The sequence below is a fragment of the Orycteropus afer genome, unplaced genomic scaffold (assembly GCF_000298275.1).
Source record: "Orycteropus afer afer isolate SDZICR_OR568_19922 unplaced genomic scaffold, OryAfe1.0 scaffold00052, whole genome shotgun sequence".
NCBI classification, from domain to species: Eukaryota; Metazoa; Chordata; class Mammalia; order Tubulidentata; family Orycteropodidae; genus Orycteropus; species Orycteropus afer.
In genome coordinates, this window is record NW_006921639.1 from 9,432,781 (window position 1) to 9,448,493 (window position 15,713).

Genomic DNA, 15,713 nt, shown 5'->3' on the forward strand with positions numbered 1-15,713 from the left:
AGTCAATCTGATTCCTGTGTACTCCATCTGGCAAAGTCCACATGTGTAGCCACCATTTGTGTTGTTGAAAAAAGGTATATAGAGTAAGTTGTTGGTCTTGCAAAATTCTATCATGCGATCTCCAACGTTATCTCTGTCACCAAGGCCAAATTTTCCATCTACCAATGATTCTTCTTTGTTTCCAACTTTCGCATTCCCATCACCAATGATAAGCAACACATCTTGATTACATGTTTGGTCAATTTCAGACTGCAGCACTGGATAAAATTCTTCAATTTTCTCATCTTTGGCTTTGGTGGTTGGTGTGTAAATTTGAATAACAGTAGTATTAACAGGTCTTCCTTGTAGGCATATGGATATTATCCTATCACTGACAGCATTGTACATCAGGACAGATCTTGAAATACCCTTTGTGATGATAAATGCCATGCCATTCCTCTTCAATTTGCCATTCCCAGCATAGTAGATCATATGGTTGTCTGATTCAAAATGCCCAAAACCCATCCATTTCAGCTCACTAATGCCTAGGATATCAATCTTAATGCACTCCATTTCATTTTTGACAACTTCGAATTTTCCTAGATCCATACTTCGTACATTCCATGTTTCTATTATTAATGGATGTTTGCAGCTGTTTCTCCTCAATTTGAGCTGTGTCTCGTCAACAAATAGAGATCTTGAAAGACTTACCTTATCGATATCACTAAGGGTGGTTCTATTCTGATGAGGCAGCTCTTTTCCATCCTATTTTGAGTGCCTTCTGACCCAAAGGGCTTGTCTTCCTGCACTGTGTCGGACAATGTTTCCGAGCTATTCATAAAGTTGCCCAGTAATGTATAAGACAGTGTTTCTCTGCTATTCATAAGGTTTTCCCTGGCCAATTATTGAGAAGTGCATGGCCTCCTCCTTCTTCTAGTCAGTCTTAGTGTGTAAGCTACATTGAAACTTGTGCACCATGTGCAACTCTGCTGGTGTCTAAAACACCACTGGCACAATTTTACCAAACATTTTTAAAGGAATTAACATTGATTTGACACAATCTCTCCCAGAAAATAAACAGGAGAAAACATTTCCCAATTCATTTTATGAAGCCAATATTATTCAATACCAAAATCACACAGAGACAGTACCAAAAACCAAAAACTACAGACCAGCATCTCTCATGGACTTAGACAAAAAAATCCTCCCCAAAATATTACCAAATCAAACCTGGCAATGTACAAAAAGGGTTATATACCACAACCAAGTGAGAGTTATTCCAGATGTGCAAGGCTCATTCAATATTCAAAAATCCACCAGCGTAATCAACCAGATCAACAAGCTAAAAAAGAAATATGATTACATCACTGGCACCTGACAAAATTCAACACCTATTTATGATAATGCTCAGTAAATTGAATAGAAAGGAACTTCCTCAAATCGATAAACACCTAAAGCTATCATCATACTTAATGTTAAAAGACTGAACAAAAAAAAGAAAGAAAAACTGTTCCTATTTGCAGAGAACAAGTGGAAAATGTCAAGGAATCTAAAAAATTAACTCCTACGACCACTAAGTGAAATCAGCAAGGTCACAGGATCCAAGATCAACACACAACAAAAGTCAATTTTTTTTCTATATATTAAACAACAAGTGGCCTGGGGGAGTCTGGGAATTCCGCAAGGCTGCATGGCAGGTTTGGAGAGCTGCTTGCTCAGAGTAGAGACGACCTTAATGATGTGGACAGAGTAAAGCTATCAGGACCTCCATTTGCCAGTGTGGCACAACTCAAGATGAGAAGAAACAGCTGCAAACATCTATTAATAATGGGAACATGGAATGTACAAAGTATGAATCTAGGAAAATTGGAAGTTGTCAAAAATGAAATAGAACACAGAAAGATCAATATCCTAGGCATTAGTGACCTGAAATGGTCTGGGTCTGACCACTTTGAATCAAACAATCATAGGATCTACTACGCAAGAAATGACAAATTGAAGAGGAATGGTGTGGCATTCATTATCACAAAGGATGTTTCAAGATCTATTCCAAAGTACAATGTTGTCAGTAACAGGAAAATATCCATATGCTTACAAGGAAGACCAGTTAATACTACTATTATTCAAATTTACACACCAACCATCAAAGCCAAAGATGAAGAAATAGAAGATTTCTACCAACTTCTGCAGTCTGAAATTGACTAAATATGCAATCAAGATGTGTTGATTATCACCAGTGATTAGGATGCAAAAGTTGGAAACAAAGAAGAATCACTGGTAGTTGGAAAATATGGCCTTGATGATAGAAATAACGCTGGAGATCACATGATAAAATTTTGCAAGACCAACAACTTACTCATTGCAAGTAACTTTTTTAACAACACAAACAGCAGCTACACACGTGGACTTTGCTAGACAGAGTACACAGGAATCAGATTAACTCCGTACGTGGCAGAGATGATGGAAAAGCTCAATATCTTCAGCCAAAACAAGGCCAGGAGCTGATTGTGGAACAAACCATCAACTGCTCATACGTAAGTTCACATTGAAGTTGAAGACAATTAAAACAAGTCCACAAGAGCTAAAACATGACCTTGATTATATCCCTCCTGAATTTAGAGACCATCTAAAGAACAGATTTGATGCACTGAACACCAATGATCAAAAATGAGAGGAGTTGTGGGATGACATCAAGAACATCATTCATGAAGAAAGCAAAAGGTTATTAAAAAGACAGGAAAGGAAGAAAAGACCAAAATAGATGTCAGAAGAGACTCTAAAACGTGCCCTTGAACAAAGAGTTGTTGTTGTTATGTGCCATCAAGTCGGACCCAACTCATAGCAACCCCTCCTTGGGTTGCCAAGGCAGTATCACTATGGAAGTAGATTGCCCAACCTTCCTGCCAAGGAGTGGCTGGTGAGTTTGATCCGCCAGCCTTCTGGTTAGCAGTCAAGTGCCTTAGGCACTATGCTACCAGAGCTCCTTGAACAAAGGGTAGCTAAAGCAAATGGAAGAAATGACAAGATAAAAGAGCTGAACAGAAGATTTCAAAGAGCAGCTAGAGAAGACAAAGTCAGTTATAATGAAATGTTCAAAGACCTGGAGTTAGAATACCAAAAGGGATGAATACACCTGGCATTTCTCAAGCTGATAGAATGGAAGAAGAAATTTAAGCTTCAAGTTGCAATATTGAAAGATTCTATGGGCAAAATGTTGAATGATGTAGGAAGTATCAAAAGATGGAAGGAATACACAGAGTCACTGTACCAAAAAGAAGTGGTCCATCTTCATCCATTTCAGGAGGTGGCATACGTTCAAGAACAAATGGTATTGAAGAAGGCAAAGTTGCACTGAAGGAAGTGGCGAAAAACAAGGTTCCAGGAATTGATGGAATACTCACTGAGATTTTCAACAAATGGATGCCCCAGTGGAGGTACTCACTCAGCTGTGCCAGGAGATCTGGAAGACAGCTACCAGGCCAACTGACTGGAAGAGACCCATATTTGTACCCATTCCAAAGAAAGATGATCCCATAGAACGTGGATATTATTATATTAAACAATATCATTAATATCACACACAAGTAAAATTTTACTGAAGATAATTCAAACACGGCTGCAGCAGTATATTGTCAGAGAACTACCAGAAATGCAAGTTGGATTCAGAAGAGGATGTGGAACGAGGGATATCATTGCTGATGTCAGATGGATCTTGGCTGAAAGCAAAGAATACCAGAAAGATGTTTACTTGTGTTTTATTGACGAGGCAAAAGCATTAAATTGTGGGGATCATAACAAAGTATGGATAATTGAGAAGAATGGGAATTCCAGAACACTTAACTGTACTCATGAGGAACCTGTATATACACCAGAAGGCTGTCATTCACACAGAACAAGCATGGTTTAAAATCAGGAAGGGAGTGCATCAGGGTTGTATCCTATCCCCATACTTATTCAATCTGTATGCTGAGCAAATAATCTGAGAAGCTGGACTATATGAAGAACAATGTAGCACTAGGATTGGAGGAAGACTCATTAAAAACCTACAATGACACAATTTTGGTTGCTGAAAGTGAGGATGATTTGAAGCACTTACTGATGAAGACTGAAGACTACAGTCCGCAGTATGGATTACACCTCAATTTGAAGAAAATAAAAATCCTCACAACTAGACCAATAAGCAGCATCACAGTAAATGGGAGAAAGGATTGAAGTTGTCAAAAGACTTTATATTACTTGGTTCTACAATCAACACTAATGGAAGCAAGTCAAGACATCAGATGACATATTGCAAATCTGTCCTGCTGCAAAAGAACTCTTTCAAGTGCTGAAGAGCAAAGATGTCTCCTTGAAGACTAAGATGCGCCTAACCCTAGCCATGGTATTTTTAATCACCTCATATGCATGTGAGAGATGGACAATGAATAAGCAAGATTGAAAAACTGATACTTTTGAGTTGTGGTGTTGGCAAAGAATACTGAAAGTACCATGGACTGCTAAAAGAACTAACAAATCTGTCCTGGAAGAAGTGCAGCCAGAATGCTCCTTGGAAGCAGGAATAGCTAGACTTTGTCTCACCTACTTTGGTCATGTTGTAAGAAGGGACCATTCTCTGGAAAAGAATATCATGCTTGGTAAAGTGGAGGATCAATGAAAAAGGAAGGCCCTCAACAGTGTGGATTGACACAGTGGCTGCAACAGTGGGCTTAGGTATGGCAAGGATTGTGAGGCTGGCACAGGATTGGGCAATGTTTCATTCTGCTGTACATAAGTTTGCTATGAGTCGGAGATGACTCAATGGCACCTAACAACAGTAACAAACAACAAACGTGAGAACTGAAATGAAAACACAATGACATTTTTAATTTCTGCAAAGAAAGTTAAATACTTTGGTAAAAATCTAACAAAACATCTATGTCCTGAAAACTACAAAATGCTAATGAATGAAATGATACCCAAAACCAAACCCTTTGCTATCAGTCAATTCTGAGTCACAGTAACCCTACAGGACAGAGTAGAACTACCCCATGGTTTCCAGGGCCAGATACCTTTACAGAAGCAGACTGCCACATCTTTCTGCCAGAGTGGCTGATGGGTTCAAACCACCAACCTTTCATTTAGCAGCCAAGCGCTTAACCACTGCACCACCTGGGCTCCTTGAATGAAATAACACATCGCCTTAATAGAGAGATGCACCATGATCATGGGTTATAAAATTCCATATAATCAATATAGTAAGTCTCCAAATAGTAAAGATTCTTCCTAATTGATCTCCCCAAACCAAAACCAAACCCACTGTCCTCAAGTCGATTCTGACTCATAGTGACCCCCACTCGGCTTCCAAGGCTATAAATATTTACCAAAGTAGATTGCCTCATCTTCCTCCTGAGGAGCGGCTGGTGGTTCTGAACTGTAGACCTTCTGATTAGCAGCCAAATGCTTTACCCACAACACCAGAGCTCCTTAATTGATCTACAGTACATATTTAATGCAATTTCTATCAAAATCCCAGCAAAGGCTTTCATGGACATTGACAACCTTATTCTATAATTTATAAAGAAACACAAAGGACCTAGAATAAAAGAATTCTGAAAAATAAGGAAAAAAATGGAAGGAACCATTCTACCTCAAGTTAGTGCTAGTATATAGCTACAGTAATCAAAACAGCATGGTATTGGCTGGTAAATGGAACAGAATAGATAATTCAAATATTTTTTTAAAAAAAACCAAACTCACTGCCATCAAGTCAGATCTGACTCATAGCGACCCCTCCTTGGGTTTTCCAGGCAGCAGCACTACGGAAGTAGATGTTCAACTGGTTTTTTACAAAAGTGGAAAAACAATTCAATGGAGGAAGGATCTTTACAACATTCTGGAGCAAATGGACATCTATATGCATAAAATGAATTCTGTCCTCAATCTCACACTTTATAGAATAATTAACTCAAAACAGATCATTTTCTTATATGTAAAACATGTAACGTTAGAAAAAAAAATAGGAGAAAAATCTTTCAAGATCTAGAAATAGGCAAAGAGCTCTTGGATTGAAACAAAATGCACAATCTATTCCAAGAAAAATGCACAATCTATTCCAAGAAAAATGCACAATCTATTCCAAGAAAAATTGGACCTCATAAAAATTAAAAACTTTTGGTCTCAGAATGACTCATGAAGATGAAGAGACAAATTACAGAGTGGGAGAAAAGGTTGGCATATCTCACATCTGACAAAGGCCTTATATCAAGAACATACAAAAAATTCTCAAAACTCAACATAAAAATAAAAACCATCCAGTGAGAATACCAGCAAAAAACATGAACAGTTTACTGATGAGATACCCATGATACATCACTACATATCTACCAGAGCAGCTTAAAAAATAATAGTTAACATTCAATTTTGGCTCATTAGGATATATGGTGAAGGTTACATGAGACAAAGGTACAGTATTTGGAACTATATACTAATTACTGTCCTTAATTTGTTAAGGGACACAGACAGAAGCAGAATTTCAGCTGGCATACTGTCTTTTTTCTTGCTAGACACAGAGCTGTAAGGGAAAATAATTGTGTTATTGTACACCACTAAATCTGTGGTATAGTGGCTAAGACACTTGCCTGCTAACCAGAGGGCTGGCGGTTCAAACCCACCAGCCACTCCTCGGAAGGAAGGTTGGGCAATCCTACTTCCTTAGTGATATTGCCTCGGAAACCCAAGGAGGGGTCGCTATGAGTCGGGTTTGACTCGAAGGCACATAACAACAACAAATTTCTGGTAATCTGTTACAGCAGTAGTAGGAAACTAATACATCAAGAAAGGATAAAGCTATAAAGGAGAGATCCAGACAATATTTTGATCCCCAAAATACATCTGAAGGGAAGGAGTTGGGGAAAAGCCAATTGGGCAGCTCTGTGTCACTCTGTGAGAGAAAAATAGACATGCTGCCACTCTTTGAAAGTGCGAATGACTAAAAGAATCTGTTTCACCCCTACATCCATGATACAGTACTACTGAAATTTAAATATATATATATATATATATATTGCAGGCCCAGATATATGGCATGACCCATTTTTTGTTTAAAAAATATATCGATATATATGTATAAATAGATGTCAATGTACACGACTACCCAGTGCCGCCAAACTCCTTCACTTTCTCCAATGTAACTCCTCGGAAGGAAGGTTGGGCAATCTACTTCCATAGTGATACTGCCTCGGCAGCCCAAGGAGGGGTCGCTATGAGTCGGTCCGACTCCACGGCACATAACAGCACAACCACCACGACTATTTAAAATTGCAAACTGCCTTCCCACCCACTCACACAGACATACACATACACACACACACACAAACCCCTAAACCCCTTGACTCAGTTCTATTTTTCCATTACACTTTCTAACTTTATTACATACTAAAAAACCAAAAAAATCAAACTCACTGCCCTCGAGTCGGAGCCGAAGCATAGCGACCCCTCCTTAGGTTTCCCAGGCGATATCACTACAGAAGTAGATTGCCCAATCTTTCTTCCGAGGAGTGGCGGTGGGTTTGAATCGCCAGCCTTCTGGTTAGCAGTCAAATGCCTTAGGCACTACGCCACCAGAGCTTCTTATTCCATACTACATACCACTTATTACATTTATGTATTGGTTATCTTTCCCACTAGAACTTAACATCCAGGAGGCAGGGATTTTTGTGTAAGCGTCTTGAACAGCTCCTGGGACACTGTACGCCCTCAATACTTGTTAAATGAATGAACTTCGGAAGTAAAAGGGGATATGCTAAGCGGTAAACACTAACTTCAAAATATTTTTAGAGGTAAATAAAAACTGCGGGTGATACTTACATACATGTTTCCCTCAGTTGTATTTTAATACAATGAAAAACAATTAATAGGTATTCTCAAAATACTTGTTTTGTAATGAAAAAACAGAAAGAACCAGCTGCTCCACAAACACCGCAACGCGAACAGCTGTAAGACAGGAAACGGTCCTCATCGAGCGAACCCGGAAGCCCCGGACCGGACACCAGAAGAGGGGACCGGAAAAGTGCTGGCCCGACCGCGGCTTTCTGGGACTTGTAGTTCGCGGCCCTCGGGAAAGGCGCGGGTCCGTAGCCGGATTCCAGCACTGCGGTGTATCGGGTTCCACGTGGGAGGTGAGACGGGCGTGGAAGCTGTGCACCAGACAGGAGGCGTCCTCTGGTTGGGATGTGGGAGTGGTTGGAGTGGTGGGGGTGGGCTGCAATCAGAAGTCGGGCGGGGCCTGTGTGGGTGGAGACGGGGGCGCAATCCTTGCGAGGCTTTTCCCGGGAGCCGCACGTGTGTCCGGGCGCGGCCGCCAGCACAGGGTTACCCAGCTTTTGGGTTTTCAGTGCTCCGCCATAGTTACATATAGACTAGGGTCTTTTGCCACTGAGCGGGCCGCGGCTCCGAGGAGCGGCCAGCCTGAGTTCTGGCCTTGGCCCGCCTGAGCTATGGTTTTCGTAGTTGTCTAGATCGGCCTCCCTGGCGAGTGACTGGCCTTATTCCAAGAAGGTTTGGGGAGTGATGTTCAGCGACTGAGATGAGCTCCTGTGGGGAACGAGGTTTCTGCTCCACAGCACTATCCTCGCTAAAATGAGGTTACATCTGAGCCCCTAAAGCCCCAGAAACTAGTCAGGCTCCTGAGAATGAGGTCAGCGAAGACGACTTAAAAAAAAAAAAGAAAAAACTCACTGCCTTCGAGTAGGATCTGACTCATAGCGACCCCTCCTTGGGTTCCCAAGGCGATATACCCCAATCTTCCTTCAGAGTTGTGGCTGGTGGGTTTGAACCGCCAGCCTTCTGGTTAGCAGTCAAAAGGCGACTTGGGCAGCCGAATTTCATCCCGAGTGGTAATACTTCTGACCAGGGAGCTTTTACTATTCCCACTGGAACTTTAGAGCAGAAACCTGAAAGTCTGAGGAAATGGACACATCTTAGAGCTGCTAGGGGCTGCAGAACTTAACGGCCCTCCAAAAGAGTGAAGATAAGTGCACAGTGAGGGGACATGAAAAAGGATGCTCTGGTGGTGTAGGGGTTAAAACATTGGGCTCCTAACCAAAAAGGCAGCGGTTTGAACCCAGGAGGCACTCTGACGGACAAGGATGAGGCAGTCAGCCTTCTCGTCCTTCGAAAACGTAGGGGGCAGTTCTCTGTCCTACAAGGTCGCTGTCAGTCGGAATGGACTGGATGGCAGTGGGTTTTTTGGGTTAGTGGAGCTGAGTCATTGTTCCTGCAATCTTGCTGGACTAGCTAACGTGTCCGCAAGGTAGACTTGGTTTTTGAAGGCTTTTTTCTCGTTCCCTAACTCTGCCTTTCCAGAATTCTGTCTTTCCCAGAGAGGAGGAAGTGACGAAGTTTCAGGTGAGTTAGAGTTTCTTCTCTCCTAAATTGCCTTCTGAGAGTGGTCAGAACTATTCTCAGAATATAGACAAGACATTAGCATTTGCTGAGTGCCTGTTTGGTGTTATGGCCTGTGTCTGTCCTTTGTGTTGTTTTCTCTTTTGTCACACTGCAGCCTGAGGCCTGTGGTATTTCGTTAAGTATGGATGTAGAGAGATTAACATACGAGGGCATATAGCTACCAGATGAGGCAGGATTTGCATCTGTATCTACAACTTAAAATTCCTTGTTTGTTTTCACTGTCCCACCTAGCCTCCATGAACTTGGCTAATCCCCAGAGCACTGAGCATGTTCTGTTTTATGGAAATGCCCCACAGAGAATCTTTGCCTGATCTGCTCTCTCAAAGCCTGCCTTTTTTTCTGCCAGGCATTTCAATCAAAGTTATGCAAAACTATTACATGCCAGCTATGTAATCTCAGGAAAACAAATAGAATTTTTAAATATGATGCTTTTGTTAAGGACTTTACAATCTCTGTGAGCAAATGATATGTACAAATAAAGCACACACAGTAATAGTGATCATTTATTACATATAAAAGAGTTTAAAACATTTGAAAGTTTATTAAACAACAGCACAGTAGTGACAAAATCACTCCCAGAAGTGCTGTTCCACTCAACTGTGCATCAGGATCATCTGTTGTGCTTGTTGAGAAATAGGGTTCCTTGGCCCCTCTCCAAATCTACAAAAAGGAAAATTTCATTCCTTTTTATGCCACTGATATTTGTACATCCAAAAATTTATTAAATTTATTGTGAAATATCTCTTAATACTTAATATAAGTGTCTCTAAGGTAAGTGTCTTAGTTATCTGGTGCTGCTGTAACAGAAATACAAAAAATGAGTGGCTTTAATAAATGTGTTTTCTCACAGTTTAGAAGGATGTTGTTGTTGTTATGGGCTGTCGAGTCGGACTCGACTCATAACAACCACTCCTTGGGTTTCCAAGGTGGTATCACTACGGAAATAGATTGCCCAACCTTCCTTCCAAGGAGTGGTGGCTGGGTTTGAACCTGCAGCCGAAGCCCTAATTCAAGTGCTGGCTCTAGGGAAATGTTTTTTCTCTTTGTCAGCTCTGGGGGAAGGTCCTTGTCTCTTTGAGCGTCTGCTCTTGGGAGATCTTCATGTGGCTTGGCATCTATCTCTGCATCTTTCACTTGACATTTAATCTCTTTTATATATCAAAAGAGATTGATTTAAAACACACCATACACTAATCCTGTTCATTAACATAAAAAAGACAACCCATTCCCAAATGGGATTATAACCACAGGCATAAGAGATTAGGATTTACCATACATATTTTTGGGAACACAGTTTCAGTCTATAACAGTAGGTATCCATTTGGGGGTGGAGGGGAACTGCCATCCAGCAGACAAACAAAAAGAAGTTTAAGAGAAAAAAAGGAAAAAGAAGAAAAAAACGTAACAGGGTGGTGCAGGAATGGTCGCCCATGCCTCTAATGTGGCGGCACACAGCACCTTATCAACATAGGCTGCAGTGGCAGCAGGCTGCACCATCCACATGAGCACATGCCCCTAGTTGGTGGCGAAACAGCGGCAGGGTGTGCAATCCCTGGGAGTGCATGCCCACAGATGCAGTAGGCACCTAGTGTGCAATCCATGCATATACAGGTCCCTGGTGTCACAATGGATAAGGCATTTGGCTACTAACCAGAAAGTCAGTGGTACCCACCAACCACTCTGCAGAAGGAAGATGGGGCAATCTACTTCCATAAAGATTTACAGCCTCAGAAACCCAATGGGGGTCACTAGGAGTTAGAACCAACTTGATGGCAGTGAGTTTGGTTTTGGTTTTGAGCGTGGAGGCAGCAGGTACCTGGTCCATAATCAGCACATATGCACACCCCTGAGCACAGAAATGGCAGGCACCAGGTGCATGGTCCATGCAAGCCTGCACTTGACCATGAAGGCATATAGTTAGCATCTATGCCTCCAACTGCCACCTCACAGCCTATCTCCTCCTTGTGGACCCTCAACCCAAATGACTAAGGCCCACTGTTGAAGAGGAATTTCACTCCGTCTTCTCCCCCATTTCTTAGTCTTGTAAGAGAGACTTTAAGTAAATATACTCTACATTTGATTAGTCCTACAAAGTGTACAAGAGTATTCTGAGAGAATGAAGGCATGTGATGGGATGAGGGTGGATGGGTGTGTCATTTAGGGTTTCATTGAAAGCCCCTGAAGTGATATTTAAACTGAGATCTAAAGGACCAGTAGGCAGTAAGCAGATGACTAATGAGAGGAAGAATATTCCAGGAAGAGGGAATAGTGCAAGAGAAGATCCCAAGACTTGACAGGAGTATGACTAGCACTCAGGGAGCATCTGGGAAGAATCAAGTGAGAAGTGGTAGGCAAGGCCTGGCTCTTTCGTGGTCCTGAAGGCATTGGTAAAAAGTTTGGATTTTATTCTAAGTTCAATGGGAAGCCACTGGATCAAGGGAGTAAGTGATATGCTCTGATTTACCCAGTATCGCATTGGTGGCCTATGACTAGGAAGGGAAACAGCACGGAAGGAGACAACCTGAGCTGTGGACTTTCCGCTGTCCAGAGGGCACAACCATTTTGATTGTTTACATGTAGCAGCCATTTTGGATATTTAAAGTGACCGAGGGTGCAGCCATTTTGAATGTTTACAAGTGGCAACCATTTTGGATTTTAAAGTGATAGCATTCTCATTCTGATTCCAGGGACCTAAGAACAGGCTCTGTTTGCCAAGGTCAGCAAGGACATATGAAAGGCTAACAAAGGAAAGGAGACAGGTAGTGAATGTATAAGTGCTGTCAACTAGTGAACAGAGGAGCACAGCACAGTACCCTGTCTGTATAGATAACATACAAAGAAAACAAAAATTGTGGGCAAGTCACTCCAACATATAATTGCCAATTAAACATAAACACAAAAACGTCATAATGCCTCAGAGACAACAGAGCATCACAGTCCACACAAAGAAGCAAGATAAAGCAGGAGAAACAAGGGAGCAGGATACAGACCTAAAACATATCCCTGAGGAAAATGCAGCATTGAAACTCGCTGATAAGGAATTCAAAAGAATTATATTTAGGTATCTTCAAAGGATTGAGAGACAGACTAAGGAAAACACTAGACAAAACCCTAGAAGAATTTTGGAAGAAAATACATGAACAAAATGACAAAATAAATGAAAAATTAGAAATGATCCTAAATCTACAGATAGAAATCCAGAAGATTAATACTAAATTATCAGAAATGGATAACACATTGAAAGGGCAAAGGAGTAGAATTGATGCAATGGAAGACAGAATTAATGAGATTGAAGACAAATACCTGAATACTTCTTTGGAAAGGGATCAATCAGAAAAAAGATCAAAATGATTTACCCAGTGTCACTGGCTGCTTTGTAAAGAATGGTTCACAAAGGGCAAAATGAAGTAGGATATGGCCTTCCAGTTTTAATGTGTGCTTTAGGTTTTCATTTTTACTGATATAAAACTGAATATACTTGTCCAGTATTTTTATGCAAGTAACATATAAAAGTCCCCAAAATACATTTATATGTACTTCATACATATGTGTATATATTACAAATATATGTGTTAAATTATTACTGGATATGCATTTTTCAACTTGCTGTTTTATGTAGTATGCCTTTCTTAGTCTGGGTTCTCTAGAGAAAGAAGCAAAACCAGTGAAGCTTATAGAGAGACAAAGCAAGCAAGAAAGAGAAATTTATCTCAAGAAAATGGCTCACACAGTTTTAAAGGCTGGCAAGTACAAAGTTTGTGGGTCAGACATCAAGCTAGAGGCTTCTTCTGACTCACGCAGTTACAGGGGCTAAAGAACCGAAGACTGGCAGGCTGTATAGCTGGCTGCTGGCTTTAGCAGATGACAAATTCAAGATTGGCAGGTAAGATGGCAGATTATTGGCTCACAGGCTGCAACAGCAACAAAGATTGACAAGCAGTAAGGCAGGCCACTGGTTCAGCTCCAAGAACTGGAGATGATGAGCTAGATGCAGGATCCAGATCCAGCAAAAATCCAGAGAATGTTCCCAGGATGTCCAGACATATATGGGAAGCAGGTCACACCCCTAAGGAAATTCCCTGTCCACTGAGTGGCTGCTCATACATTTCATTTCATTATGGAGGTGATTATATCACAGCTGTTTAAACCACTTAGAAGCATAGTTTGGAAGTTCTGGTGGTGTAGTGCCTAAGGCATTTGACTGCTAACCAGGCTGGCGGTTCAGACCCACCAGCCACTCCTCGGAAGGAAGACTGGGCAATCTCCTTCCATAGAGATACGGCCTCAGAAACTAAAGGAGGGGTCGCTATGAGTCAGAATCGACTCAACAGCAGTTTGGTTTTGTTTGTTTTTTTAGAATCATAGTCCAGCCAACTCACACAACCTTTACTATCACAATGTCTTACAGAATTTTTGTATCAGATTAATTCCCTATAAAAAGATCCTTTTTCATCATTAAAAAAGGCCAGGTTTGCTGGTCTGACAGAGCCTGGTGAGACCCCTGAGACTATGGCCCCTAGCCACCCCTTCAGGTATGGAATTGAACTCACTCCTGTGGCTTCCAGCCAAACAACAGACAGACATAAGGGGTGAACATTTACATCAGGTAGATACACTCCTTGGAACAATCAGTCATGGGAGAACAGAAGGGCAGTATTTGCACAGGGAGACAGCTTGGCGGGGGCAGGAGTGCATGGGAGGGAATAAGAGGGAAGAGGTAACCTCAGGGAGGAAGTGGGAATACAGCTGTTACATTGTGAGGAATTGCAGTTAATGTTATGAAACAATGTGTATGAACTATTATATGGAAAATGAATTTTCTCTATAAACTTTCACCTAAATCACAATAAATTTTTTTTTTTAATAGATGTATCATATACATCTACTCTCTGGGTATTCATCTTAAAGAAATAAAAGTACTAGAAAAAATAACAACAACAACAAAAAAAAAAGATCCTTTTTCTGATCATGTGAGCATTGCTTCCTAATATTGCCCATTCATTTTTCATATTATTTAAAAATTTAAAAAACTGTCACAAAGTTTCATTGCTACTTATAAAACCTTTAATAAAAATTTCCCCCTAGATTTTCATATATATGCAATTTCTCCAACCACTAGCCATTCCCAAGTATTATACAATAAAGATTTTGAAGCAATATCCTTTGATCATTTAATAACAACTTTGGCGCATCTTGTGATTTAATTGCTCCAAACTAGACTTTTTTTCTATCATATTTTCCTTTTTTGCCATTACCTTTAAAATTTGTAAACAAAGTAATATATTCAGATGTTGTTGTTGTTGTTAGGTGCTGTTGAGTTGCTCCAATTCATAGTGACCCTGTATACAACAGAATGAAATATTTTGCCTAGTCCTGTACCAGCCTCACAATTCTTGCTATACCTGAGCCTATCATTGCAGCCACTGTGTCAATCCATCTCATTGAGGGCCTTCTCGTTTTTCACTGACCCTCCACTTTACCAAGCACAATGTCCTTCTCCAGGGAATGGTCCCTTCTGACAACATGATTAAATTAGGTGAGATGAAGTCTGGCCATTCTCGCTTCCAAGGAGCATATTATCTGCGCTTCTTCCAAAACAGATTTGTTAGTTCTTCTGGCAGTCTGTGGTACTTTCAGTATTCTTCACCATACATTACAAACCAAACTCACTGCCGTTGAGTCAATTCGACTCATAGCAACCTCTCCTTGGGTTTCTGAGGCAGTATCTCCTTAGAAGTAGATTGCAAATCTTCCTTCCTCACCACACATAGGTAAATCAAATACCAAATTTCTCTACATGCTTCCTTTCAGTTGTTCCTTATTGTGTTTATTTTCATATTTCCAAATATGTTTATACCACTATTTATTTTATTTAAAAAATGTATTCACGTGGTTAAAAAAATATTTTAAAAGTACACAATGAAAAGTTTCTTTCACATCCTTAACTCTTTTCTGCCCAGGTTCTGGTCACTTGTTATTATGAACAATATACAGTGAGTAATCTTATGTAAATGTCATTTCACAACTATGCAGGGAAATCAGAAGAGTAAAATCTGTGAATTGGAATGCTAAGTAAAATGTCTTTCATGGAAGAGGGTATGATAATAATTTACGCTGAATAAGCAGTATGTGTCTTCAGACTTAGGGATTTTAGATTTACAGGTTTTGACCTGTGTGACATGCAAAATGGTACCTCAGTATGCTTTTAATCTCTCTCCATAACCATCACTTTTATCATTTTTCTTAGGATTTGCTCTTGTTGTTGTTGTTATTTGCCATCGAGTCGGCCC